Here is a 27,990-nt window from a genome sequence, read left to right on the forward strand (position 1 = left end):
ATTATCATAAGACAATTATACAATTGATAGACTTGGACAGCAGTTACCTGTCACGTATGTTCGACGAACAGCACATATGGCCCGACATGCTATCGACGTTATGGTTTGCTTTAATGTATTACACTTTTGTATGTGTGTCTTTAAAACAGCTGAAGTGATGAAGTTGAAATGAAACGTTGCAGTGTGAGAATTTACCCAGAAATAATTCCGGGTTGCTCAATAGTGGTGTTCAATATTACTGCACTTGTCAGTATGTCTATAATGAATTACAATAGACTTTAATGGGAGCACAGAGGGCCCCTACCTTCATACCTATTTCAGAAGGGAGAAAATGGGAGATGAGTTGGGTACCCGGACCACTGAGATTTACAACCAAGGCAAAACCACTACAGTGCATTAAGGTTGAGGTTAAACCTAACTTGCATGCCCACCCTGACCTGAGGTCTGTTGAATTCTTGGAGTGCAGTTGTTTGCTGGAGAGTGAAGCCTATGAGGATGGTTTGACCCTGAAGAGCAACCACTGTAAAACAGACTGTAGTGGTGATGATGGAATTGCACCAGCAAGTCATGTTTAAATTTTGTATATGCATTTTGAAGTATTGCCTTAGGAAAGCTTGATGTAAGATCCGAAATTTAAAAGAACATACATGGACAGAGATACTGGTTGTTTGTCTCTTCATGATTATTTAGCAGTATTTCAAGTTTCTTCACAGTGGGACAGAACCACTGCCTTATCAGGGGTAGTTCTTGCAGTAAAAACAGCTTCTGTTGTCTGCAAGCCAAGGCTAACTAATTTCCAAACTAAAACCAGGCAAAATAAAAAGCATACCCACTCAAAATATTGTAACCAAACTTTTAACTGTCGGCTTACTTGCAATGTCAAAAGTGTTTAAATCACAGTTCTAAACCAGGAAAGAAAAACAATTTTCTCTTTGTAACAGGAATACAATTGAGGCCATACTTTATAAGCTATTTAGACCATAGCTCAGTGTTGTATTTCCACACTGCAATACAGCTGTCTCTAACGTAATGGTCACCAAGAAAAAGTGTGCCACTTAACAAATGGACTGATTTGTTCAATATGCAATTAACCTATATCACAGGATGGAAGTTTTCAGTCCAGCACGGAGAGTTTTGACAGAGTGAATATCTAAAAATGGCAGTATACTGTGTAGAAATCAATCCTCTTTCTCTCCATTGATTCCATTAAAAGCCTTTTTGGAGATTGATTACACTGAAAGCCTCCCTCCGCTTTGGATTACAGTTGCACAGTTCCAATCTCATTTTTTTTTTACAGTTCAAAGATATGGGCATTTATTCTATTACACGGCAAGGTGCAAAGCCTGGAGCCTAAACATCAGAGACCACCCTTTTTCCAGGAATAATACTTTTTTCAGATAGTAGAACATCAGTTTGAGTATTGGGTATTGCCCTGCTTTCTCAGATAAGTGTTATCACACTTGTCATTCTCTTTTCAAGATAATTTTTTTCCCCCATCAACATCAAAATGCATGTTTCATGAAATCTGAAAACAGCTTTGCTGAAGTGATTCAGCCTGTTTTCAACTCCCTGTTGTGTTGCTTTTTACAAGCACTGATGATAACGCACACAATTATTTTTGTGCAGTGGGTGCTGGGTGAGCATGCATTGTTTTATGGTGCAACTGAGTTTAAGTGCAATGTGCAGCTGCTCAGAGGGCTGAAAAAAACCAAGGAAAACAAAATAAATTGCATATAGATTTTCTTTGTGCGCTGTGGCTCTCAATACTGCAGTCTTATCTCTGTAATAGAATATTTATCAGTAAAGAGCAGCAAAAAAAAGTTGCCCATGGCAACTGCATACATAAAATAAGTTATTTCCTGGTGTTTCTATACCAACAAATAAATGATCAAGAATATTAAGTCTTATGTCAGGTAATCCTTAATTAGGACCTTGTGTAAGTGACCATCTTTGGGGGAGCTCAGGGAGAGTGCCCTTTCTGGACTACTGTATGATTCATTTATATGTCATGTATTTCTGCTGAGCATAACACCATCTACTTGTGGGATGTTTATGAATATATCCGCAAAATGATCTGAGAGCAATAACAATTCACAAGATCTGGGTTATTTCCCACCAAAAAAATCGATCAGATGTGTCTTGAAATTGCATTCCTCTCCCTCCCGAGTTGTTTAATATTGTATGTATCTCACAGGGGTGCAGGGAAAGAGACAGCTGGGTTTTGCATATGGCTGTGCATGACCTTTCCCTGGTCCACTGCACTCCTTAGTGCAGTATTTTGGCAGACTTAAGTGTTGTTGCTGAATAGATAAGTGCCCATCCTGAAAACCTGTCCTTGTGAGGTCTTGCTTCTCAGAACAGTGCTTGCATTTTAAAAGGTTACCTTAGGATGCCAAAATGAGCTCCCACATTGCCTGAGGCTCCCTCACTATCTAACCATATCTAGCCAGGCCCTCCCTCATTACCTTCCTCTCCTGTTGTCTGCTGTGGATCAGGAGGGTGACGTGAGCCACAGTATAAAGTTTATTGGTCTTGCCTTGACTGCCAATATGAAGCAGAGACCAAAACAAAAGAGAAAATAATACAAAAATGGCGACCTAATCACTGGTCATCTGCCCAGGCCTATTTCCAGTGTGGCCTTTAGAAATTGGCACCAGTGGTACCAGGTTCAGCAGTACTCTTTACCAGCCTTTAGCAGTTGGTTCTTTTTTATTTATCCACTGATGTAAGTTGCTCTGTCCTGCAGCACTTGTCAAAAAACAGTGAAGTCTCTTGTTTTAGGACGTTACAGTTCTGCTTGGTAGGTCCATAGTCAAACATGTCCATCCCTACTTTAACAAGTATTTTTTCAATTTCAGATAGGATGTTGACCAAATGATTTTTTTCTGTTGATGGCATTACAAAAAAACCAATGATTTACTTTTGTGCTGAAGTCCGTTGGTAACATGTTGTACAAAGTCCATTGCTTTTTCTTTGTTGCCAACAAGTCAAGGCTTCTATCTCCCTTACAGTTATTGTGTTGACACTTGTTGAAGTTTCTCTCCTTAATTGGAGTTTCTGCCACACAACAGGCTGAAAACCTGACACTGCATCCATATTTTCAGTTTTGTCTGAGTCCATCTTGTCACAAACTAGATCGCCAAAGTCTTGGGGTCAGTTGGATTTAGTGGAGGTGTGATAATCCTTTGCTCTCCAGCATTTTTCGAGAATTCTAAATGTAAATAAAGAAACATTTTCATTTGTTTGGTAAGAGCTGAAATCTCCAATCTAATGCATTCTGCTAATTGTTTTTATGTTATATTTTACAGTACATGGAGCAGCATCCACCCATTGTTGTGTGGCATTTTCAAAATATGTACTTCAGACTCTAAAATCCTTACAGGGAAGGTTCACATTATTTCGGGAGTATCTTCATAAACCACTCTCACATCCATAGGCAGATTGAAGGAGTTAGCTGCTGCACTTGTACGTGGTTATTTTCCTCCTGTCCATAGTGAGTCAAAAAGAGAGCTGATGCAATTCCATTGTAAGAGAAAGGGTACAAAATCCACTGTCCTCATTCTGTGCAGATATGAATTTTAAAGTCAGTCCCAAGATAATATCAAGCTTCAGCTGTCACTATTTAAGTTGTAATAACATTTTTAAGAGCTGTGTTTCTCTCTCTTTGCTGTTGCTCAGCATGCAAACAGTAAACAAATACTGTATTTTTGTTCAGCTTATGCATGCATTCATGGCATTTATGGAGAAGTGCCATTTTTTAATCTTGTTGTGCTGCATGGACAATGACTGAAGAAATTCAATTATTTTCAAAGGTGCAGAGAGAAGCTCTATGACAGAATGTTATATTAATCCCACTTGCCTTATATGTCTGAGAATTATGAGAAAGTATGTATATCACCCCTACAGTACACACTCAGATTCAGATTTTTTGTGCCAGAATAATTTCCCCCAGATTTTCTCTATAACTCAATTTGTTGACTTCATCAGAATAATTACTGTAAGCTAAGTACTGGGACCTGTAGTTTCCCTTACAAACTACAGCTAAATGTGCCATGTATTTTTCTTCAGTGTTGGGAAAGTTCAATTCCTACACGAAGTATTTCAAAGTTCAGTTCACACATTTCAAAATGAACTACTTCAGTTCATAGTTCATAATTCAATTTTTTAAACTAAGTTAACAGTTCTAAAAATTAACTAGTTCATAGTTATTTTTTCTCAACATGTTGCTGTGAGCTATTCCCCCTTAGAATACTATCATTTTCCTATCGTTGCGACCCATTCAGTCCATGCTTTTAGCCAGCTGCAACTTTCACTCCTACAGTATAAAAACATGAGAAAAACATGCTTATTAAACTATCTGAGGTAGGAACTAGGCTGAGGTAAAAAAAAACACAAACAAAACAAAACAAAGAATGTACCTCAAAGCGCAAAACATTTACACATTATTTGTCTTTTCATTAAATCACTTTTAATTTTTTTTTGTGAATGTATTTTTTTTTTTTCTGACTTGTTTGTCCAAAGTAAAGTTCTAGAACTTGGGTCATAACAATGCTATATTCAGCCCAAATGAATAAATAAAAAATCAAAACAAAAAAAGACATGCAAGACCATATGTCTTACATTTGTCAAGTTTACGAAAGCTGAGGGTCCCTCTTTCCTCAAAGGCTGCAGGTCTTCGACAATATAATGCAAAAGGTTTTCCTGCTGTGGCTGGAGATGAAGACATCGGAGCTGCTGCTCCTGTACGCCGTTATTTATTTTTGGGTGGTAGAGGATCTGCTTTAGCACGCCGTTGCCAAGTCTTTAGTTTGTTTTTAGTGACATTTAGTTCACATACCTTGGAAGGCTAGCCGAGTGCTTTACTTCAATATGCTGTTTCAGGCTTGCTGTTGATGTTGATGATGTCCGGAGTTGCTTCTTGACACCCAGTGGGCTAAGTTTACACAAAAAGACAAGATTTCTCCCTCCTAGATCATCACTGATCTTTTCAAAAAATGATTTTAAGTGATCATACAATTATGCAGGAGTGATCATTGAGGCAGAAGTTGTGCTGCTGCCTCATTGGATTTTGCCTCCATGTTTCAAAATTTGATGATGCATGCACGGTGCAGCTCTGTTGTGGCTGGTTTGCCAGATTTGGTGTTTTCACATATATATTAAGGCCTGTTTACGATGTGTTTTAGCCTGGATTTTGCCTGGAAGGCTCCACGGAAATCTGGGACTCTCTTGAACAAAGTTCAACTGTGAAAGAATTCCGTTCACAAACAGCAAGTGTGCTCACAATAAAGTTCAATTCACTATATGTTCAATTCACGTTCACCCTAAATATGAACGAGTTCATAAACAATCGTTCAATGAGCTCATTCAAACACACCAATGCAATTGTATTTTGGAGGCGCGTTAAACGCACCATCCCTATCTTTTCGTGTTCTGTAATTAAAACATACGGGAGCCGGGTGGTGCAGCTGCAGTTAGTAAATAGCAAATATGAAGGGAAGCGAGACAACAGGTGAAGAGGCGATATTCAGCATATGTAAGTTTTATTAGTGTTTTGTAAGACATTGTAAAATTATAGACAGAGAGCACTATCAGTAAAAGGGACTGAGCAAAGAACTGTTTGGTAATGTTGCTTTACCTCATGGTGGAGGTCATGTATGTCGTACCATTGGTTTGCCTGTCTGTTAACAACATAACTCAAAAAGTTATGGAATAAGGAAGAAGTGATTACACTTTGGGAGTGATCTGAATTAGCTCTTGGATCCAAGAAGTTTTTAAAGGATGATTTACCATGGGGAGATAATTTTAACATTAGATTTTCTAGCTTAAAAAATAATGCCAACAATCATTCATCATCCAAAGAAATGACAATGGCATGGCAGAGGTTTGAGCTCTGTGCTTTTATTTTTATTTATTTTTATTTAGAAAGAAAAAGAAATTTAGTAAATGTATATAAATGTATTATATAAGTAGAGAATGAGATTCAGATTGGAACAAATGCAATTATTATTGTTATTTTTTTTTTTTTTTGTGATTTAGTATATTAGAAATAAAACTATCCTCTGTACCATATTCAATTATATCTTCTTTTAAGTTGAGTTTATTTTGTTTGCTCTATAGAAAACAATCAAGTATCAAATACATCCTTCACAGGGAAAGAGACAAAATAATTGTGATGTTATTTAGAAACCAGATTCTTTGTATTATATTGAAGAGTTTTGAATCGCATCATGATTCGTATCAAACCAAATCACGTTGTATGAAGTCAAATCATTGTCAAATCATTAATGAATCACATCACATCATCAAGAGGGGTGAATTGTATTGCATCGTATCTGCAGGGGACTTCACAGTATGGTTAATGTATCGTACTGCTGGCATAAAATGCAAGGCAGTATGTCACAGCTTTGCTTTTATACAAAAACTTGGGAAAAAAATCATTAAAACATCCAACATGACATTCTAGCATGGCTGCATCATACACGTCAAAACTCTAATATCTATTGGCAAGAAAATTGAAACACCATTGTAATCTTTAATATCACAGAATCAAATGATACTCTATTAATTTTAAAGTGGGAAATTGTGTAATGTTACTGAAAGTGTGACATGTATAACTTGACAGATTTTAAGAATGAGCCAGATAATTTGTCACCTAGAAACGTCTGAGAAGAAGAAGTTTTAATAGATGTAGTCACTAATTGGTAAAAGGCTAGTGCTTTCAAACATATTTGGCAGGTGATTTCATGAACCCTCAGTCATCATCTATAAGGGGTGTAGCTTCAACAAAACACATTAATGGAACAAAGTCAGTTGTTAAAATCAAATGTGTACCATAGCGAAGTGGGATGAGGCTCAAAATATAATTAATGTTATTATTTTAAGAAAAACATTTCTGGTTCTGATACAACAGAAACTGTAGCTTCAGTTGTAGTAGTTGTATCCCACAGTTGTATTCTAGCGGTTACATGCTAACCTCTGGGAGTCACCATTGGGCACTGATTGTTTTAAATAACTTCTTTCCTGGCTTTCCCCCCCTCTTTATTCTATAAACTGCTTTCAGATGAAAGTTATTCATGCTCTGAGTTGTGGTTCAAGGCTGAATTAGACATGTGTTTAACATAAGGCTTCAGTTTATTGCCACATGGTTTATAATATGTGGTATGAGAGGTTGACCCACAAAGAAAGACAAAACACTCAACTGCAGACGCATGTGCACCCGCCATACATGCCCGCCTTCTCCACAGAGCCACGACTAAGCCTGCTAGATTACCTCCATCCCTCTTGCTGCAGCCCTGCAATCTGGAACATCGGTCCTTGTCCTGTAATATGGTTGGCTTGCTGGCCGGTGTGCTGTGTGTCCTGGGGGGTGCTCAAGTCACAAGGCTTTGCTGCTGCCGCCACTGACCACAGCCATCTGAACTATTTTCCTATTCTGACCTGAGGCAGCACACAGTCTGCTGCTTCATTAGGTCATTCCACCACCTCTAGCTGGGGGGGAATTTCAAGGCAGGTCCAGCCTGTATTACCATATGGCTTCTCTTGGTTATGTTGTCATAAAATATGAATCCAACACAAGGACTACTGGCCCTGACACTCTCACAAGTGTCACATGCCCAATTCAACAGTACAAGAACTCCAGGGGCATTTATGTTGCAAAGATTTCATCATGCATGAAAGTTTTTGAATTGAGGAATTCATATTTTTTACTTCAGCTTAGTGTCATTTCATTTTAGTTTTACTTGCTTACATGAAAATGTGGTTTGTAACAAAACAGAAACATCGGAGTGGTTGGGAAAATGATCATCTTATGCTTTTAGTATAGTAGACAAAATGAAATGTACTTCCCTGACACTTTAAATGTCTTGACTTTCTCACCACCCACAATCTTCCTTTGTGAAATAGTGGTCTAAAACATTGTGAGGTGCTCTATCATTATGAGCTATAAAAAAACTGACTTTTAAGCTTCAGAGGAGCTGTGTGTCAGTCTGAGGAAGCTGTGAGAGTCGTGCTTTGGTCCGCAAAGCCCAGAGGTGGTGGAAGTGTCATGAGCCAGATGGTGCTGTTTACATCGGCTTGGAGGTGAACAAAGAGTGACAAGACAGCTAAGGGCCTTCTATGATAAAACATGTAGAGACATGTCAGTTTCCAAGTGCTTTTAAAATAGTCCTATTAATGGAAAAAAAAAAAAAAAAAAAAAAAAAAATCAATATCATGGCTGAGCATTTCTTCCATGTGATGACAGTTTAAAAAAAAAAACATATTTAGACAGACAAGGTTTTTATAGTTTATAAACCTATCATCAAATCTTATTTAGAACATGAGAGATGACAACGTTTCTGGCTATTTAAGTCCCGCACAGCCATGTGGAAATGTATTCATGCCACCTTCTCAAAATTCCAGACCCTCCTTTTCCATTTAGAATAATTTTAATACAATTCTGTATTTTGCATGAGTGTAAGTTCTTGATTCACTTGTCATAACTCAAGGCAAATGGGTGGAACTGATAAACAGAAATAAGGTTTATTATTCTTATTCTTATTATTCTTATTATTATTTTTTTGTTGTTGTTGTTATTGGTTAAGTGATGACAATAATTGTTAGAGAAATAAATCACATTTACAGTTAATATAAAGTACAGTGATACCATTTAGATCAGTAATAAATTACTAATTAAACCTCATAGTATAGAGTTGTCTATAAGCTGTTTATAGCCGCCTAGAAACATTTTTTACTTAAAAGAAAAAAATGCAGCTTTAATTAACCTATGCAAATTATGGGTTTAATTATTGCCAGGATTAAGTAAAAAAATAATAAAATATTCCATGATGCTGTGTTTCACTCGGAAGCCTTGGTCCAACTAAACATTAGCTACCTTTACATGGAGCACTTTTAATCCGACTAGAATTAAAAGTGTGTCATATAAACATATCAGCTGATCCGATTGACCAAGACCAGAAAGAATTGTTTGGTTTTCACGATCGGATCCGCAGGAAAAAAATAACCATGTATACGCTCATTCCGATCATTTTGTGGTGTATTTTCTGTGCGTGCTTAAACCATATTGAGGTTATATGACGTAACAAGTTTCAGGGAAGAATTAAAACATGGCGGCAGTATAACAGAACGGGACTGTGGTGTGTACAACGTTTTCGTTAAAAACTGAAAATGTTAAGGATTATTTAGCATTTCAATGGTCAAAAAGTAAAAAAAAAAAAAATAAATAAATAAACACACTTCTTCTAGGACTTGGCACTGAGCAAGTCAAAACTGTTATGATCACATTAAATCTGTCCATCATGTAAATACAGCTGATCGGATCACTTTATCTAGTGCCCATGTACCCATGTCAGCTGGCATCCCCGATCAGACTGATTTCAGTCAAATAAATTAAATATTTGTCCATGTAAGCGTAGCTATTGTTTTTTTCACATATCTTATTGTAAAAAGGCAGGCAACATATTTTTCTTTTCTTTTTGTTGTTCTTTGTTTGGAAAAAAAGAGAGAAAAAAATGGTTAAAGGGAGGCAGTCGAATGGTCTCCCTCAATAGCAGCATTTTCCACCTTACTGGCAGCATTTGTCTTCATGACATGGATCTCATTCTGGTTCTGATTAATACTTAAAACTTCTCTGGCCCCATTGGCCATTTCTGACAAGTGTTGGCCCTGTGTAAGAAAAACAATACCTCAAACTCCGAGCCCAAGCCTAAGAAAACCTTTGGGTGTTGAAGGTCACCATCTGTTGAGGACCTGCTTAGCTGCAATCACTACAGCACGTGGAGGGAGAGTACAGCTCCAGCTCTGTTGTGAGGACTCATGGTTTATTGCACAGAAACTCAGGTGGGCTCTGATCGGATATCAGATGCTCAGTTGGCGATCGTTGGGAGCATTTGGGTTCAAATTATCTGCTCCTAATTGTTGAGCACAGAAGGTATTTCAGTCTCAAATGCTGAGATGATTTTTAGACTCACTCATAGATGGCATACAAGTTACTTTGATATATTTACTTCAACAACTTGAGAATTTTAGGGTTTATTTAAAATTATTTGAAATCATGACATAGCTGTGTTAAACCACGATTAATTACAACATAATATGAGGCTTCCTTCATTACTGAGCTTAGGTACATATGAACTCCACATCTTAGCTAATATATTTGACAACAAATTAGTACCTCCAGCAAAGATAGAGCACTATTAGATTAAAACTTTTAGTCCTGCATGCATGATAAATCACAAAAGCTTTTGGTATGGTTTCTGTAAAATTAAAAGGAAAATACAGTCTAACCCTAACTCCTCTGTATACCAAAACATTCTCCATAAAAATGTCAGGCTAAGACCGGCTGAAACTCGGCCATGCAACAGGACCATGATCCCAACCACAGTAGCAAATCCACAATAGAATAGCTGAAAAAGATGTGTGCTGTGCTGTGGTGGGACCTTGAGAGAACTGTGCATAAATGAATGCTGCAAACCTCAATGAACTGAGGCAAAACAGTAAAAAAGAGTGGACTAATACTCTGTCGCAATGCTGCAAGAGATTGATAACATCATATAAAAAACAATTACTTCAAGCTATTGCTGCTTAAGATAGTTCTACAGGATGCTGAATTATGTGCAGCACTTATGCGCTATCTAACATTGCATTTTTAGATGTATTTGTAATGCCTGGTAAGAACATTTATTATTTTATTTATTTATTTATTTATTATTTATTTATTTGCTTTAAATATGTCTTATATGTAAACACAGTAAAACTTGACTATTTCTAGGTTAGCTTTATTCTTTCTTGGCAAAATTAATTGAGCTAAAAGTAAAACCAGGGTTTGAATTATGTGGGGGGCTAAGGGGACCTTGACTTCCCTGAAAAGAAGATGAGCTGAAAATACTCACATAAGACACTAAGGGGGGCTCTAAAAAAAAAAAGTCCACTATCAGGTTATATATAAATTTATTTTCTAAAAGGGTCTGTTGTCTCCTAAACAAAAAGAAAAGTATTCATTTCAGTGTTGTGGGTTTTTTCATTTAAAACATTACATTTTCTGAACAACTCAGGTAATCCGTATTGTTTCTATCAGCACTGTGGAAAACAGCATTGTTTGTTTGTTGTGTGCTGTAAGCCATCCAAACAGCAACTATTAAAACTGATGCTTTTTGTGGTTGTTAAAAGAACTTTCTGTCTCTGTATGAGATGTTTCTGACTGAATCAGCTGCATACAGTAGCTGAATGTTTTTTTAACAGTGACTCTATTTTAGACCATGCTGCCATGCACTAATATAAACATGCATGTGCATGTGACTTGCAAAGTTGTGGCACACACACACACACAAAAGCCCCAGCAAAAGCCCTTGTCTATTGCAAGTTCTAGTAAAACTGTAAACTCTGATATATTGTCATATGCAGTAACTGTCCTTGTTAATTATTTTAGAATTTAATAACTTACATAAACATAAAAAAAAGAAATTAAAAAAAAGAAGTGCCTAAAATTACAAGATCCAGTTCAGCAAAGCTCCATTCAGCAATGAAAATCCACCTGTGTTTAGAAACGAATTCTAATTATGTCCTGTCTCACAAATATGCAATAAGCGTAGAAGCTATATTGGACATCAATGCTTTAGAGATGTTTACAGATGACTCACATCCAGTGCTTTGAGATACTACACAATTAGTTCCAGCTGTCTTCCTTGTTAAATAGAGTTTGATTAAGTTTTCTGGCATTGATGTGCACATTGCGAGATGCTCCATCTTTCATTCCAGCCTCAGGTCCCTGTCACACATCAAGCAGAGGTGAGACTGAAGTGCACAGATTTACCATGACCAAACTTATCTTCAAGCAGATAATTCTGCAGAGAGGATGGTATTACGTTTTCCAGACCAACTCACAGCCATAGAATCCGGGTTTATGCGCCTCTCAGGTGGCCATTATTATTGCCTGAATAGATTTCAAGCAGTGATGTGGAACAATTTCCTTTGAGAGAAGTACCTACTCAAATGAAGATAAAGTCATTAAACTGCAGCAGCTGTCCTTTGCTTCTTCCTCGATTGCCTGTGATGAAAATGCATGCCGAATATGTTTCAAGGATAAGATACTCTTGAGAATGATGCTCATTTTTAGTGATCTAGGATTGTGTGGCATTTTTGTCATTTACTGTTTTATGTTGTCAGTGTTTTACATTTTCCAATCAGTGGAAATTAGCATAATTTTTGCAACCAAACCTTCAGAAATTGTGAAAATGGATGATTTAAAGACATGCGTCATGCACACATACACCTTCTCCCTGAACACACACTTGCAAAACTAATTTTCTAGAGCTTTTTAGCATTGCAGAACTTATCCAACATCCTGTTGAGTGGATGTATTTACACCCACCTTGTCTCGTCTCAGGGATGTCTGCCTGCTGGTCTGGCATTTTAGCGATTTGCTGCCACCTGGCAGATTTCCCCAACTCCTCTGAAGAGTCTTCTCAGCCTCATACCTGACTGTGTCTGCTCCATCTCCATCTCACCATGCAGGATGGGGCTATTGCTGTCCCACAGGCATACAACATGCTAGTCTCAGAAGGTGGCACATGTTTACTTGGCTCAGAGACAAAGATATACCAAAACATTTTGACTTGGTAACAAATTTATATTTTGGGTAAGCTATGATGCATATTTAGTGCAGTTGCAAAATTAAATTATACCTTTGTTATTGTTGTGTTTGAAACATCATATTATGATTACATGACAATCATATTTTATTTGCAGTCCCAGTTTTGGTTGCATTCTTTCAGAAAAGATCTTTCTAACTTTTGTAATATTACCTATGCCAAATACTTGACACAATATAGTTATTAGAAGGTATGTATTTTAACTTTAACTTATCAGAACTATATTGTGCCATATTTGGTGAGCTTGTGGGGTCACTTTACATTTCAAATGTGCATTTTTTAAAATCTGAATGCCCATTTTTACCTTTGTAATTATCTTGATTATAAAAGCACTACACACTGAACGGAAAAACAATAATGCGAAGGGAGTCAAAAGGTTACCACAGTCATTGAGTTTTCTGTTGAGTTTGAGTTTTATGAGTTTCTTTTAAAGCACTGAAAAAGCACTACAGGGAGCATGGTTGTATCTGTGGGACACTGTTGCCAGGTTACTATATTTGAGAAACTAAAGCACAAACCAGCAAATCCATTTTAAGGCATTTAAAAGACAGCAGAAGTTTAGCTTACTGCCAGGGGACTATAAAACCACTTTAATAAAATATATGAATACTTTGGAAGTACTCAGTTTCTGCAATTATAATGTGTTTAAGTTAAAGACACGAACTGTATCAGATTCTGTTTATACATGTATAAACCTCTTGGGTTGTCAAATCATAGACAGCACAAAGTAAACCTATAAACACCGGTTATCAAATCACTAATGCACTTGTGTCATGAGTGGCAAGTTTAATTCAATTAATTTCCCTTCTTCTGACTATAAACTGATAAATTCTTGTAAGGCTAAATACCAGAGTTGTGCACTGGCCCAGCCCTGGAAACCTGCAGTACAGCTACCAGAAACACCAGCAAATATCTCCTCTGTGTTTACAGACCTGTCCCAATTTGTATTATGGGCCTCATCATCAAACGAAATTCATACTGTTGCTCTCTTCAGGGTGCTTGCACAATCAGCCAACAACCGCATACAAAACAACTGTTTAACTTTGTTTCAAACTACCAAATCAATAAAGCAATTCAATCAAAGCCAGTTATTGATTGGAATGATGCCATCATTGACTGCTGTGACATGTTAGACTTAACTCTAATTTATGTGGGCCAGTGATTGCTCTCAGTTTCTTGTCTTTTTTTTTCAAGAAAGGGAAAAGGGAGCTTTCCTTTCCACTGTTTAATCATGTATGCTCATGATGGGGGATTTATTTGGAGATTTGACGCAATACGTTAACTCCAACTTTTTATAAGATGGCATTAAGTTAACACAATTTGGATGAATTGGACTGATTTGAATTGTAATGACTTGGATTCTGTTTTATTACAATTAATCTAACTGAAGTGTATTACACTGGACTGAATTAGCCTGCATCTTTAAAGTTCATTGGAGTGATTTTTGTTGTAAATTGGTGCTATAATATTAAATTGAACTGAACTCAATTGAAAAGCTAGTTTTACATTTAAAGATGAACTCATGATTCTGATCTTGTGAAACTCTTGCAATCTTTGAGTGATTGTTGGTGTAGATACAGCTTTATCAGCTATATCAGCTATAGTAGAAATGGAGAATTTTCCTTTTGTGGAAGGGTAAAGAACAGTGAAGCCTCTTGGCATGGAAACGATTTTTTCACTTGTCTCATGTGCCATTGGCAGAAGTATGATTTTATGGCATGGGTAGTTGAAACAAGCTTGTAATGGATAGTGATGGACAGATGGTTCATCCAATCACCTGCCAAGTGTTCTTTTGAAAGTGTTTGCCCCTTTTCAAAAGTTTCCAATGACAACCTCCCAGATGGTCCCATGTAACAAACCATCTGGTGTGTCAGGTTAATTTACAGATGAACCTTCTGGCTCTATAGTCGCCTCCATAAAGAAAAGGTTTACCTGTTGGAATAACCCGAATGGTTTTAATAGAACCCTGAGTTCAACACCATCCATACCTTTAAATAAACAGAAATTCAAACTGCTGGTCTTATCACACAAGATCAACAGATGAACTTACTGATGATCACGGTGCACAGTGAGGGTCAATTTTAAGCTGTTTATTGCTTGACAATGCTGCATTGTGCTGTATTAAAAACTGAGTCATGATCAACTTTTGTTTTGTCCCACAGTTTGTCTTGCTTGCCCTTGAATATGTTTACCTTAGAGTCCTGAGGCATGATGGCACATAGATGTATCAGTGAATTGATGCGGTACTTCTCAATTATACAAGAGTCTTATTTTATATAATATGAACACACTTTTGAAATAAAAAAAAAGCCTTCAGGCATAAGAAACCTTCTAAGACTATAATGACAGTGGTGCAGATTGCAGGACTGGTTGAAATAAGTAAATAAATAAATAAATAACATTTCAGTTAATAGTGAGACAGATGGGTAACTGAAGAAAACAGCTGAGTCATGTCCTGCAGAGACAAGGCTTCAGAATCATGATATGCAGGTGGCGTTAGAGAAGCTGCTTTAATCGTAAACAGTTAAAAAAGACTGTATTTAAGACTAAAAATCATGAATGTAGAATGATTTAAGCTCAAATGCAGATTTTTCTGCTTTTATCTGTTTTGCAAAAAACTAAACCAGCGTACTCACACTACAACACAAGGTTATAGCTAAATATATTTCAAAGTTCCTCTCATGTTGTTGATTAAGCCTCTACCTAACACCTCTTTATGTCTTCAAATGGCTTAGATGTAACTACATCTTTGCTTCATTTAGCATGTGCAGGTCTATGAATATGCAAATTGACGCTCTCCTCGTTCAAGCTTGATGTCTTTTCATCAGCTGCCCTGAAAATCAGCAAATCAATGCTAATATAATGTGTTAATGTTAGCAAGAACCATCAGAGTTCAGCTTCACCTGTTGAGACCTCAACCTGAGTGTCTGCTTTTGATTTGAACACTGAGTTTAAAAGTCAATATGACTCTCACTGCTCCTCTAATCTCAGCCCACAAAGTGATCAAAACTAAGTGGTCACAAGCTCTTTTAAAGCCTTGAATTGAGCATTTTCACCACTAATAGTGGCTCTCAGACAACTGTGGTGGAAAATGTTAATTGATTTTTTCTTCTTTTTTTAGCATCAGCAAAGTTGTCTGAAAAGAAAAAAACTTTTCCATCCACTCAGTATGTTGAAGATATAGCACATAAATGCTCTCTAACTGAGCCCACATCCCACAATTATCTTGATGAGGATGTTTGAGACTCCTGTTGTTATCTGTTTTTGCACCTGAATTAATTTTGCTGGCCCTCGAAGCATTTTCTTGCTGATGTAACTTTATTACAGCAACCTGGGCGCTACAGCAGCACACTTAAACATTCAGCCCACTAAAACGTTGAATCTAATCTTAGAAACGTGAGCAAGAGTGAGTCTTTATTGATTGTGAGCCCAGAGAGCAACAATAGGCTCTTTACCCTCTAATAGGATTGTGTTTCTTGTCTGAACACAAAAGTAAACCTCTGACATGACTTTTTTCATTTGCAATCAAACAAACCGTGTCCGCCTGCATCATGGGAAGTTAGCCTTCAAACGCTACTGAAGCCTGAAACCATCCTTGATTGTTACCGTGCCGGCAAAAATTAAATCTTTTCTAATTTCACCCAGCACTTGTCGTGATTGTTGCCTGTGATTCTTCAGATTGCTTTCTTTGATTGTTTTGTCTCTGAGCAGCTCAGATTGCCTTCAGTAATATTCTGTCACTTTTCATGTATCATTTTATTGAAGTTTGATGAAATGCGCTGTGAGAGACAGTGGTTGGATTACATTAAAAGAGCCCGTTGGCTGAGTTCATTATTCATTTTTTGCAGCATTACAAGCCTTGTCCCAGGGAAGCTTCAGAGATATGTAAGCTTGATTGTCTCCTTGATGACACAAAAGGAGTCTCTGAGGCCTTCAGGAGGATTACTCTATTGTTCTGCTTTTATCTTGGCCAAATCATGTGTTTGGTTGAATTGCTAATCAATTGAAAAGTCCCTATCCTTTTGTTAGAGAGGAGTAATCATGGATGCTCATTCTCTCTGTTTTCACAGCTTACCTGTTTACCTCTACCACTATCTGGATTAATCTTGTCTGAGTTTTAGATGAATTGGGTGCCAAAACTAATGCACAAAAAGCTGTTCAACAAATGTTCACATATTCTGTTTGTACAGATACTGTTTGAGTCTCACTGAGTGGAAGAAAAAAAGTCACATCCACATGCTTGACTGTGGGGACGGTGTTGTGTGTTGTGTCATCACAGGTTATTAACACAAACTTTCTTCTGGGTCTAGGTAAGCTTTCAATATCTGAAAGATGTGGAGATCTATGTAAAATGGGGTTGTCCAACATCCCAATGTGCATGCGAACAAAAACCTCTAAGCAAATATGTTGATTCCCATGATAACAAATATGTGCTTTGTTAGTCATGACTGAGAAAGTTTATGAATGATTTTGGCATTTATGTGTATTATAAAAGAATAAAAAAGAGAAATTGTTCATGTAGATTACATTTTTCACACTGCACATTTTGCCAAAAGCTTTGTTAAGTGTCCAAAAGAATTAAACCAATGTCATTTTTTTCCTAACTTAGTGAGGGAGCAATTGGCAAACCAAAGCAGTTTTCTCATTGTCAAATCTCACAACATTCACAAAGCCTTGCATACCTTTGAGTAATCCAGTTACAGAATGTTTGGCCTTTTCTTTCCTTTTAATGCAACTTTATGGAGTTCAGGTTACCCAAATAAGTACAATTTTGTCTTAAAAGAAATTTGTTTCAGTTTATTTATTTAGTGGAAATACACAAATAATACCAACACACATTAAAAAAGATTCAATCCAATTAGATTTAAAGCACCCAATTAGGCTGCAAACACACAAAAAATGTCTCTTCAAAACTTTGATTTATTTACCAAAAATTTAAATAATTAAAGAACCAATAAACTCATTGGCCCATGAAAGAGGTCACTTTGAGATAACTACTTAAAGAAGTAACTTGGTAAACAATTAACTGAACAAACCAATCAATCAAACTGAATAAATTTATCAAACATGATGGAACGTAAGGGTATCTTATGAACTTGTGTGGTCAAACCAAGCAATTCCCAAAAAGGAATGTGAGATGAGTGAACATAACAAAAAAAAAAAAAAAAAAAAAAAAATCACTAAACCTTGCATCAACACCAAACTTCCATTTTAATTCTCCATCTTTAGCATGTACAGGGTGACAATAGAAGGAAAAAAAATCTGACTCAGGGAGGGCGGCCATCTGCCTCGACCAGTTGGGTTAGAGAGGACAGGAAAGAAACCAACAGACATCACAACTTTTAGCCAGGAATAGCTGCTGAGAGATGGCTAGACCACCCCTAACTTGTACCATTTATTGGAATAGAAGGTTTTAAGTCTGATCTTAAAAATAGAGAGAGTATTGGCCTTTTGAACTCGAGCTGGGAGCGGGTTTGAGGAGGGCTTGATAGCAAAAAACCAAGCCTCCCATTCGACTCTTAGACTCTGAGAATTACAACAAAACCTGCAGTCTGAGAGCAAAGTGCTCTGTTGGGAGTAAATAGAAGTATAATATCTTTGATATACAATGGAGCCTGGTCATGGAAATTTTTATACGTGTGAAGATTTTTAAATTCTATCCTAGATTTAATAGGGAGACAATGAAGACAATTAAAACTGGAGAAATATGATCTCTATGCAAGTTCTCATCAGATCCCTCGCTGCAGCATTTTGGATCAAATGGAAACTTTTCAGGGCATATTTGGGACGTCCCAATAATAAGGAATAACGTAATCCAATCTGGAAGTAAGAAAAGCATGGACTAGTTTAATTGCATCACTCTGTGATAGGATGTCCCTAACTTTAGTAATATTGTGTAGGTGGTTCTAGAAACCTGTTTTGTAGAACTGGCCATTATTTGGTTATAGCTGATTAGAAATAAAGTTGGTGTGGTGAAGTGATGTATTAAGGGAAACCAACAGATCACATTTAATATCTTGTATTCAATTCCACGTTTAGGGCATGCACAGGCTGGCAAGCAACGGTGCACAGGAAATTCCTTTTGAACAGGAAGAGACCTCCAGCAGGACCAGACTCAGGAAGGGCGGCCACCTGCCTCAACCAGTTGGGGATTGAGAGGACAGGAAAGACACATCAACATGGACCATAACACCAGGCCTCGGATATCTGCTGGGAATAGAAAAAAGGAGAAACACAAGTTAACAACAACAATGATGGCACTCCATAATGGAAAGTCCCCCAGCAGCATTTCAAAAGGAATGATTCAGGTTAATCCAAGCCAAACCTAATATAAGCTCTATCAAAAAGGATTTATTTGTATTTATAAAGATTTAAGCTTATTCTTAAAAGGTAAAAAAGGTGTCCGCTTTCATAACCTAAACTGGTTCCCCAGAGGAACATGATAACTAGATGCTCTGCCTCCCATCCCAGTATTGTAACCATAAGTAAGCTAGTAGACTTTGTACTTTGTACTTTGTATTATAAAATATGGAACTGCAATGACTTTAAGATGTGGGAGTTCAGTAATAACTGAGAGCTTTATCTGTGAGCAAAAGAATTTAAAAAATATTCTGGATTTAATCGGTATTCATTATAGAAAAGATAATAGTGGAGAAATATCATCTCTCCAGCTTATTTTCATCAGAACTCTTAATGCAGCATTTGAGATGAACTGGAGGCCTTTCAACGAAAAATTTTGGGCAGTCTTATAACAAAGAGTTGCAGTAGAAAAAAAAAAAAAAGTTTTAATGCACACTATCAACAATGATGACCAAAACAACAAAATGAATAATTACAAAAATGTAATGACTAATGCACAGACTGATCCAAACACAGGAATTATTGTTCTAAAATAACAGCAGTGGTAATAATTAGGAACACAACTTTACTTATTACAATGGTTCCCCTGTGGTCATATGCACTAAAACTGTCTGTGTCCTCAAAATAAGACCTGGAGCGCATTTAGCAAATCTGGTTTTGATTAATAAAAATCTTCACCATGTATGAGCTCACTTTCTGTTTGGCATATTTTCGTGCTTCCGCTGTAATCAAATAACACTTTAGAAAAACGAAAAAAAAAAATAAAAAATATATATATATATATATATATATATATGTATATATTCATTAGATATTTAGAGCTTGTTCAGTATAACTATTGAGAAAGATTGGAGAGATATTATGATTTTTTTTCACTGACTGGGTAATTATAGATTAGAAAAAAAGAACTCAACATAACTGATCACAATAAATTACTAGAAAAACTGGAATGCTATGGTGTTAGAGGGATCGTGTTGGAGTGACAGACTGCAGTTTGTGAAACTGGGTGACAAGTGTGTGTTTAAATAAACCCTGTGGTGTCCCACAGGGGTCAATGTTAGGACCCAAATTATTTATTTTTTTACATATCTCTGTAAGGTGTTGAGTAAATTTGAAATTATTCTTTTTGCTGATGATATAAACATGTTTTGCGCTGGGACCAATCTACAAAAAAATTGATAATGTCATATCTGAGCTTGAAAGATAAATGTTTGGTTTGACATAAACCATCTTTAAACTTGAGCAAAACTAAAATCATGTTGTTTGGTAATTATAATACAAACACTGATGTAAGGATTCAAATTGATGGTTTTCCTATTGAAATAGTTAATAAATTACATTTCTCGGAGTGAATAGATAATCAAGTAAACTGGAAATCACACATCAAGCATTTGCAATCAAAACTTTCAAGATTCTTTTTGAATCCTCAATAAAGCAAAATATGTTCTTGATCATAAATCACTCTACATTCTGTAATATTTAAGTTACTGTTCAGAGATTTGGTGCAACACATACATAACATCACTGAATCCATTGATCATACAACGAAAGAGAGCAATGCACATTATAAGGTTGAATATCAGAAACACACCATTCACTTTTCCTACAGTCAAGGTTACTTTAAACTCACAGATCTGGTTAAATATCACATAATGTTTAGAGCAAGTAATAACATATTACTAGGCAATATTAAAACAATGTTTAAAGATAGAGAGAGAGGTTAGAACTTAACAGGCAATTACAACTTAAAAACATCGACTGCACATACAGCAAAGAAGCCCTTTGTATGTCCATATGTGGCATTTGGCTGTGGAATAGTTTAAATGAAGAAGTGAAGCATTGCAGAAATATAACAGTTTAAATAAAGTATAAAGAAATTTAATCAATATAGGAATGAGGCCAGGGCTTGACTATTATCCAGGGTATATAAGATTTATGGTTGGGCATTTATTTATTTATTCATTCATTCATTCATTTATACAATATGTTTGACTTATTCTGCAATGCAAATCATTGGTTTTCTTTAACATTACTGTTATTTTGTTTGGTATTTTGATCATCGAAGAGCTGTAAAGAGAAACTGACTGACCCATAATAAAAATGAATTTTCTAGTGTTTTTTTTTTTTTTTTTTTTTTTCTTTCTTTCTTTATTAAACTGTGTTGCTGTATATTTGCAACTGGGAAAGGCTATTAGTCTTCTTTATATATTTGGTCTTTGCATAGATATGCTTTGTTGAGCAGCAGAGAAAGGATGGATTTAAATACAGTTTTTAATTAAACAGATTAAAAAAATGGCAGAACTTGTGACGTCTGGCAAACAGTTAAATTTTAACATTTAGCCCAATTAGTGTAGGACACTGGTATATATCATATTCCTTTCATATTGGAATATGAGTCATGGTTCATATTGCCCATGCAAAACTTCCCTTGTGATGTCTTCCCACAGACAAATTGTAAGATACCAGAAATTACAATTAAAGGCAAACAAAACAAGAAATAAAACGTGGGTGGCACACTTTACTGGTATGAACAAATAATTGAAAACCGACTCCATTTTTGGAAACAGATCTGAATGGTTTTATATATATACAGATATATATTCTTTTTGAAGTTTGACTTGTGACAAGTGTAATGTGTCCAGGATACAGTAAATTGCCTAAATAAAAAAAGTTGAATTTTCACGTCAGTATTGTTCAAACAATGCCTTCAGCTTGATTTGATATATCCAACAGAACTTTCTTAAAATTAAGCATATGATTTGAAAAGTATCATACAACCAGTGTCCCCCTAGCTCTTGCAATTTGCAGTTGGGTTCGACCTCTCCACCAACTTAAAGAAAGATCAAGCAAAACCCTGCCCACAAGCAGAAAAACAGACAAATTGTGCTGTAAACATAACATCCTTAGCAGTGCGGTAAAAAAAAAAAAAAAACGTACTAATGTTTATGTGCATTTTTTAAAATTATAGATAATAAATTATATGAGGTTTTATAGGAAAACAAAGCTGCCTGCAAAATGCACAATGCTGAAATTTAAAACTTAGTGTATAAATTATGACTGAACTTCATTAGGGTAATCTTTTAGTGTCACTAACTAATATAAAGACTTTTCTCCCTTTTTTATTGCATGCATAAGTTCATGGTTGAACTCACAGAATGAAGGAAAAATAATCTTCAGGAGCACTAACTACCCAGTTCTGTGGAAGTCCTTGAACTTAACTTGGAATATGTTTTAATGGTCCTAGACTTCTTTTTCTCTGATGTCAGCTGGAAGCGCCTTGCAAAAGTGCCTGAATTTCACTTCCACTGAATTTCTAGGATGGTAGATCTCAATGGCATACAGTAATGTAATTTTTTTCCCCTCACAATTCTTTTATCTACTATTTCAAAAAAAGGCTTTTGATCTGAATCTACAAGGGAGAGCCTGTGAATGTTATCATTATGAGCATAATTTCAACTGGAATATTATTTTTCAGGAAAGCTGCACAATAAGTGAAACTGACAATTTCAGGATAAGATAAAAAAAGAGATGGGGACAGAGACTAAATGAATAGTTCCCAACTTAAGAGGGGGCTGTAGTTTGAAGATGGACAAGATGTCTGCATTATATTAGATTTACTTGGAGTCATTGTTATTTTTCCTGTCTTCATCAGCAATTGGATAGAAATCGGAGTCTGTTTTCTGTTTACTTGTCTTGTGTGGTTTAGTCTGTATCCAGTGATGAAAAAAGCACATAAGCTTCTCATTAGAAGGCGGCATTGATTTTTTTGCATAAGTAGTGCTTTAGTTATAAAAGGTCTTAAAGTGTTACTTCAGTTTATTCTTCACTGTTTTTATTCAATACTAACATGACATCTCTCATTCCTGAGCTGCGGCAATAAAATGTAAAATTACAACCTGTAATAACAGAGTTCTGTCTAACAAAACATAAATGCATTTGTTTGACCTTTTATTGAATCAGAGGGGTCTCTTGAGATTGAAATCTCATTTTGTTGAAATTCTGGTCAAATTGATGGCATAATTATGTTACAAGAACCACCCCAACCAACACTGATAGAAAGCTGAAAAACACAAAGCCATAAAAAGGGTGTGAACACATTACTACAGTGTATTGAAAAATCAGACGTGATCTTTTTATTTCCACAATAGATGTCCTTCATGCATATCAACAGTCAGGTTACATCTCTGTAATCGAGCTGAGTCCTTTGCACTGGCTGTATAAGACTGTGAGGAAGTGATAACTTCAGACAGTGTGGCTGTACAGCTTGTTTTATGTCGACGAAGAGTGCAGTATAATAATAAAAAAAGAAAAAAAAAACTTCAGTAGCGTCAGAACACCTTCAAAGTGCTGGAAATCTTGAGCAGGGCTTTGGGTTTGCTTTCCCCTCCCTGTTTCAGCTAGAAAAAGCCAACTAGGTCAGAGCTCTGTTGGGTTATCAAGTTGTCTGTCTAACTTCACCTCAAACGGCCTTTTCGCAGGTTGAATTTACTGAATTTTTGAAAGTGTGAATACGTCTCTTTGTAAGTGCTTAAGCTCAGATCAAAGGTTTCTAGATAGTTAAGAAATCAGAAAAATGACATTTTTTGTATTATCAACATTATTGAGTCTGAAATTGTCGTCTTCATCTGGGTGATTTTTCTTTGCCTGTGATGGCTGATCCTATCACCCACAGTTTAAATCAGTGCATAAGCTGCAGAATGCAGACAAGACATTCTTTATGTGAATAAAATAGTAGGAGGAAGTACTCTCCTAGTGAAATCGGTCAACTTACAGAACTAACTTGGAGACCTGAGAGTGCATTTCTTTGCATTGTTGCTCAGTTGCAGTTTTTCTGTGTGGAAAACTAAAAGACATAATCGTTCCAAAGACACTAACATCATCAACTTCAAGTACTATATTTAAATATTTAATTATTTACTTGTTATTCTTCTGTAAGCTACAGATCCATCACATTACCAAGGTACTTTCTGTTACTCCTGATGTCAAAGAAATTCTTTTTTTTTTTTTTACCTGTCCTGTCCAGGATCATGACAGCAGAATGAGGGCCTGGCTGCCGTACTGTGCTGAACAAATTTACTCAAAAGAAGCCTTTTGGATATGGGGCTCCCCTTGAGTCTTCAATGTTATTCTTTATTATTATTTTAAAAAGTGTTTTTGCTTATAACTGCTGGACCGGAACAGAGAAACAGAAGGAAAAAGGTGGATAGAGGAGAACTAGAAAAAGAAAAGACAAGTGTAATAACTAATTTATTATACATTTTATGATATCCAGGATTCCACATCAGCGTTATAATTTTCTCTGATTGTTTCAGTAAATCTTCACCACTATTTCTTACCAAAAAAGACCAGTAAAGGTGAAGAATTCTGCTTTGGTACTGGCATATAATTTTATCACATTAATTCCTTAACACTGAAGTGTTAAGAGGTTATGTGCAAATGTTTTGCTGTGAGGCAAAACTTCATTTTTTATTGTGTGTAAAGATTTTCTTTATTTATTTGCCAGGTGAATGCGCGACACTCTATAACATGAAGATTATGTGTCATGTTATCCTAGAACACCATGAATAATATGACACAGTTTTAAAATACAAAACACTGCTGGAGTAAGCCAGAGGTTTCCACCCTTTCTGGCTCATTAAAGAGTCTACATGTGGTCTGGGCCACATTCCAGATTTCACTGGAGCAACAGCTCTTCCAAAAAGTTGTTGTGTTTGCATGCGCAGTATTGTGCACCATTGCGGTCACTGTCAAAAAGAAATGCTGTCTGTAAGGATCTGAGAAATGAGAATTTCCACTTACCTAACCTCACAAACCTGGTGTATGTGTCTTAATTCCCATTTTGGAATGAAGTCACAAACACATAATTTAAAAATGAATTAATTTCTGACTCCATGACATTTTCTAAATCAATGCAAATGTGCTCATTAATTTTGGCTGTGAGCATGCCCAGTCTCACCAAAACCTGTTCATTTAAATTATTATTATTATTATTAATAATAATAATAATAATAATAATAATAAAATGTGTGAGGCTGTTAGATAACACCAATTCTAGGATATGATTTGCTTCCCACATTTCCCATCTTTTATTAGAAGTTCAAATGGGTCAGAGAAACATGCTCCTTGATGGTTATTGCCTGAGTCAGACTAACAAGCTAATCAACACACATTTATAGATGATACTGAAAACAATACTAAGAACAGGGAAATTAAAACATATTTTCAGATAATTTGTCCTTAAGTGAAAGCAACAACGCTGTCAAGTAAAAGTTGCATAAAAAGAACTACTTAACCTTTCAATGTTCTGTTCAGCTGTACAATAGAGCACATTTTAATCACTGTATCTCATTAAAGTTTTTGGAGCCTGACTGAGCTCTCTCTATCTGTTTGGGGAACAAGTCTTTTAGAGAAATCTTGTTTGAGTTTTTCCACATTTTTAAAATATATCTTCCATTCTTGGTGTGATATTGAAAGATTTGAAGATTTACTGAAACAAAAAACAGTTAATATGTTTACATTATACACTACCGTTCAAAAGCTTGGGGTCACTTTGCGATGGGATTCAATAGGGAAGTGACCCCAAACTTTTAAATGGTAGTGTATATACATATATATATATTAAAAAAATTGCTTGACAAAAAGCAGACTTGAAAGTTAAACCAACACCAGAAATGTTTTGGTTGGACAATGGTTTTCTCCTGGAAAATTAGCCCAGATGCTCAGTGCATGCAACACACTTTGTATCGTGGGCATTTCTCAAGGAAAAAAAAATCTGACACCCCAAAGAAGCTAAGACCAACAGAGAATATGAAGATTGGACAGCAAGCATCTCATTACAATGTAAAGCATGCATCTTTATTAAATGTGCAGCTGTAAAACTGATCAATTTACTTGTCGACATGGAACCAATTTGCCACAAGCTAAACTTTTTGTCAATGGTTTTGATCCATGATGTAATAGGGCACCTACAAATATATAACTAAATAAAATAGACGATATCAAGATGCAGAGAGGGCAATACTGCCATTGGTCAATTGGAAACAGCTATTCTTTGGTCAATAAATTGATTCTTCTTCTGTGCTTGTTTACTGGGACAAAAGAAATAGTCCAATTAAATGACCTAGCTGAGCTTTAACCATTGGTTAAATGACACTTTAATATTTGCAATGAAGCTTTTTTTTATAATGCAGTGTTGGTGGTTTCACTTAGACTAAGTAACAGGATCTGAAAATGTTGTCTGCTGTCACTGCCCAATTCTCAATAATTTTTCTCAGTGCTAATTTTGTCTGTTAGTTGATCAGACTCAGGCCACAATCATCAACGACCACAACACCCAACCCTTTAGAAAAGAAGAAACTGTAAGCTGTTGGAAGCTATTTTGATCTAGTACTCATTATGCTTTCATCTGACATTGTGTTTTATTTTAATTCTTTTCTGAGATTATGTAAGCAGCTTTTGGTGTTTCCTCACTGGGAATGGTCACAGCCGAGTTTAATGAATCTGCAGTGATTCAGAAAATGTCAAGATGTCAGAAATTAATCCACTGTATAATTGTGTATTTGTGCCTTGATTACAAAAACAAAGATTATGACACTGAAAAGGTGGAACTTTTCATTTCTCACATTCATACAAACACTATTACTTCCTGACAATGACAGCCAATCAGTGAGCAGTAACTGTAATAATTACTAAATCTACAGAACTGGTATAATATATAGACTTGACTAAAAACTGTCATTTGCATAGACTGAGTAAAAACATAATGGCTACTTAAGCACAAAACAAATTTATTATTGCAGTTTCTCTGAAGGAGAATTATTATGTGCAGCATTAGTCAATGCAGTCATACAAAAGTCTCGAGTTTTTATCTTTGGTTCCAGCCAGCCCGAATTTCTTGTAATTAAATGAAGTGGTCTTGAGGAAAAGTTCTCCATGCCTTTCAAAGTGTTTATTTGGACATTTGTTGCTTTTTCACTGATTTTCAGTCTGCTTCTTGTACCTGTCTATTTTCAGAGCAATGTATTCAAGTATTGTGTTTAAGCCACTCAACACTGATGTATGAATCATTCAAGCATTAAAAAGGTCCCTAACTCAGGGGTGAACCAGGGCTGTATCTAAATATAATAAACAAATCAGGCAAATAACAATTTTAAATTGTATCATTAGCCACTTTGTTTTTACCAACAGCCTGACAAAAAGATATATAATTAGTTTCCATTTCTTTAGTTGGATCTATGGAAATATGCCAAGGATAGCACGGTTTGACTGACAGAAAACAGGATTTGAGCATATGAGCTAAAAACCTGGCATATCTCTGCATGGTGTGCCATGTGTCCATAAAACATTTTTAGAAACTGGACAACTAGAAGACAAAGGAGATGATATGTATCTAAAAGGGATATCTTTAAGAAATAGGGGAAAAGCTACAGCAAGGAATTGAAACAGGACCTAATAGTCTCCATGGAAGGATAGCTGTTGAGAAGCCATTCTTAAGGAAAGGAAACAGGGAGAAAAAGCTGGGTGTCACATCCCCTGGCTTGTGGCCAGGTTCTGTGTAAAGGACAAGCCACCTGTAGGATTGCAACTCTGTGATTGGCTGTGGATCTGAGAAGTTTCCCCGCTCTTCTGAATACCTGTGTGGTTGCAACACCGCGATTGGCTGTGGACCAGGGAGGCTGATCTGCTCTTCTGACTCCCTAATTGGACGACTGCCCTCCAGACAAGCCCACCTGTGGAACACCCGCCCTTTATAAGGGAAGGAAGCGCCAACATTCGGGGCAGCTGGTCATTAGACCCTCAGCTTGCCTCTGGGACTGTTAGAGAAGCGTTGGTTGGTTTGTTTGAATTGGACTTGAACTTGATTGTTTGTAAGAGCATTTAGTTTTCCCTTTAGTATTCAATTGTGTTCAGTTTAGTTGAAATTGAGATTGTTCGCTCTCATCGTTTGTGAGTAGCTTTTGGTTTTTGGTACGTTTTATAGCTG

The 27,990-nt window shown here is 36.2% G+C and overlaps 1 long non-coding RNA gene across 1 annotated transcript; it reads left to right on the top strand.

The window, feature by feature from the left end:
• Nucleotides 1-142: 142 nt before the first annotated feature.
• LOC121628941 lies at nucleotides 143-27,990 on the top strand. The gene is made up of 4 exons (XR_006008303.1): nucleotides 143-154; nucleotides 17,224-17,235; nucleotides 26,862-26,867; nucleotides 27,518-27,990. It is a non-coding gene; the product is annotated as an uncharacterized LOC121628941 (long non-coding RNA).

The sequence above is a fragment of the Melanotaenia boesemani genome, chromosome 18, assembly GCF_017639745.1.
Source record: "Melanotaenia boesemani isolate fMelBoe1 chromosome 18, fMelBoe1.pri, whole genome shotgun sequence".
In the NCBI taxonomy this organism is placed as follows: Eukaryota; Metazoa; Chordata; class Actinopteri; order Atheriniformes; family Melanotaeniidae; genus Melanotaenia; species Melanotaenia boesemani.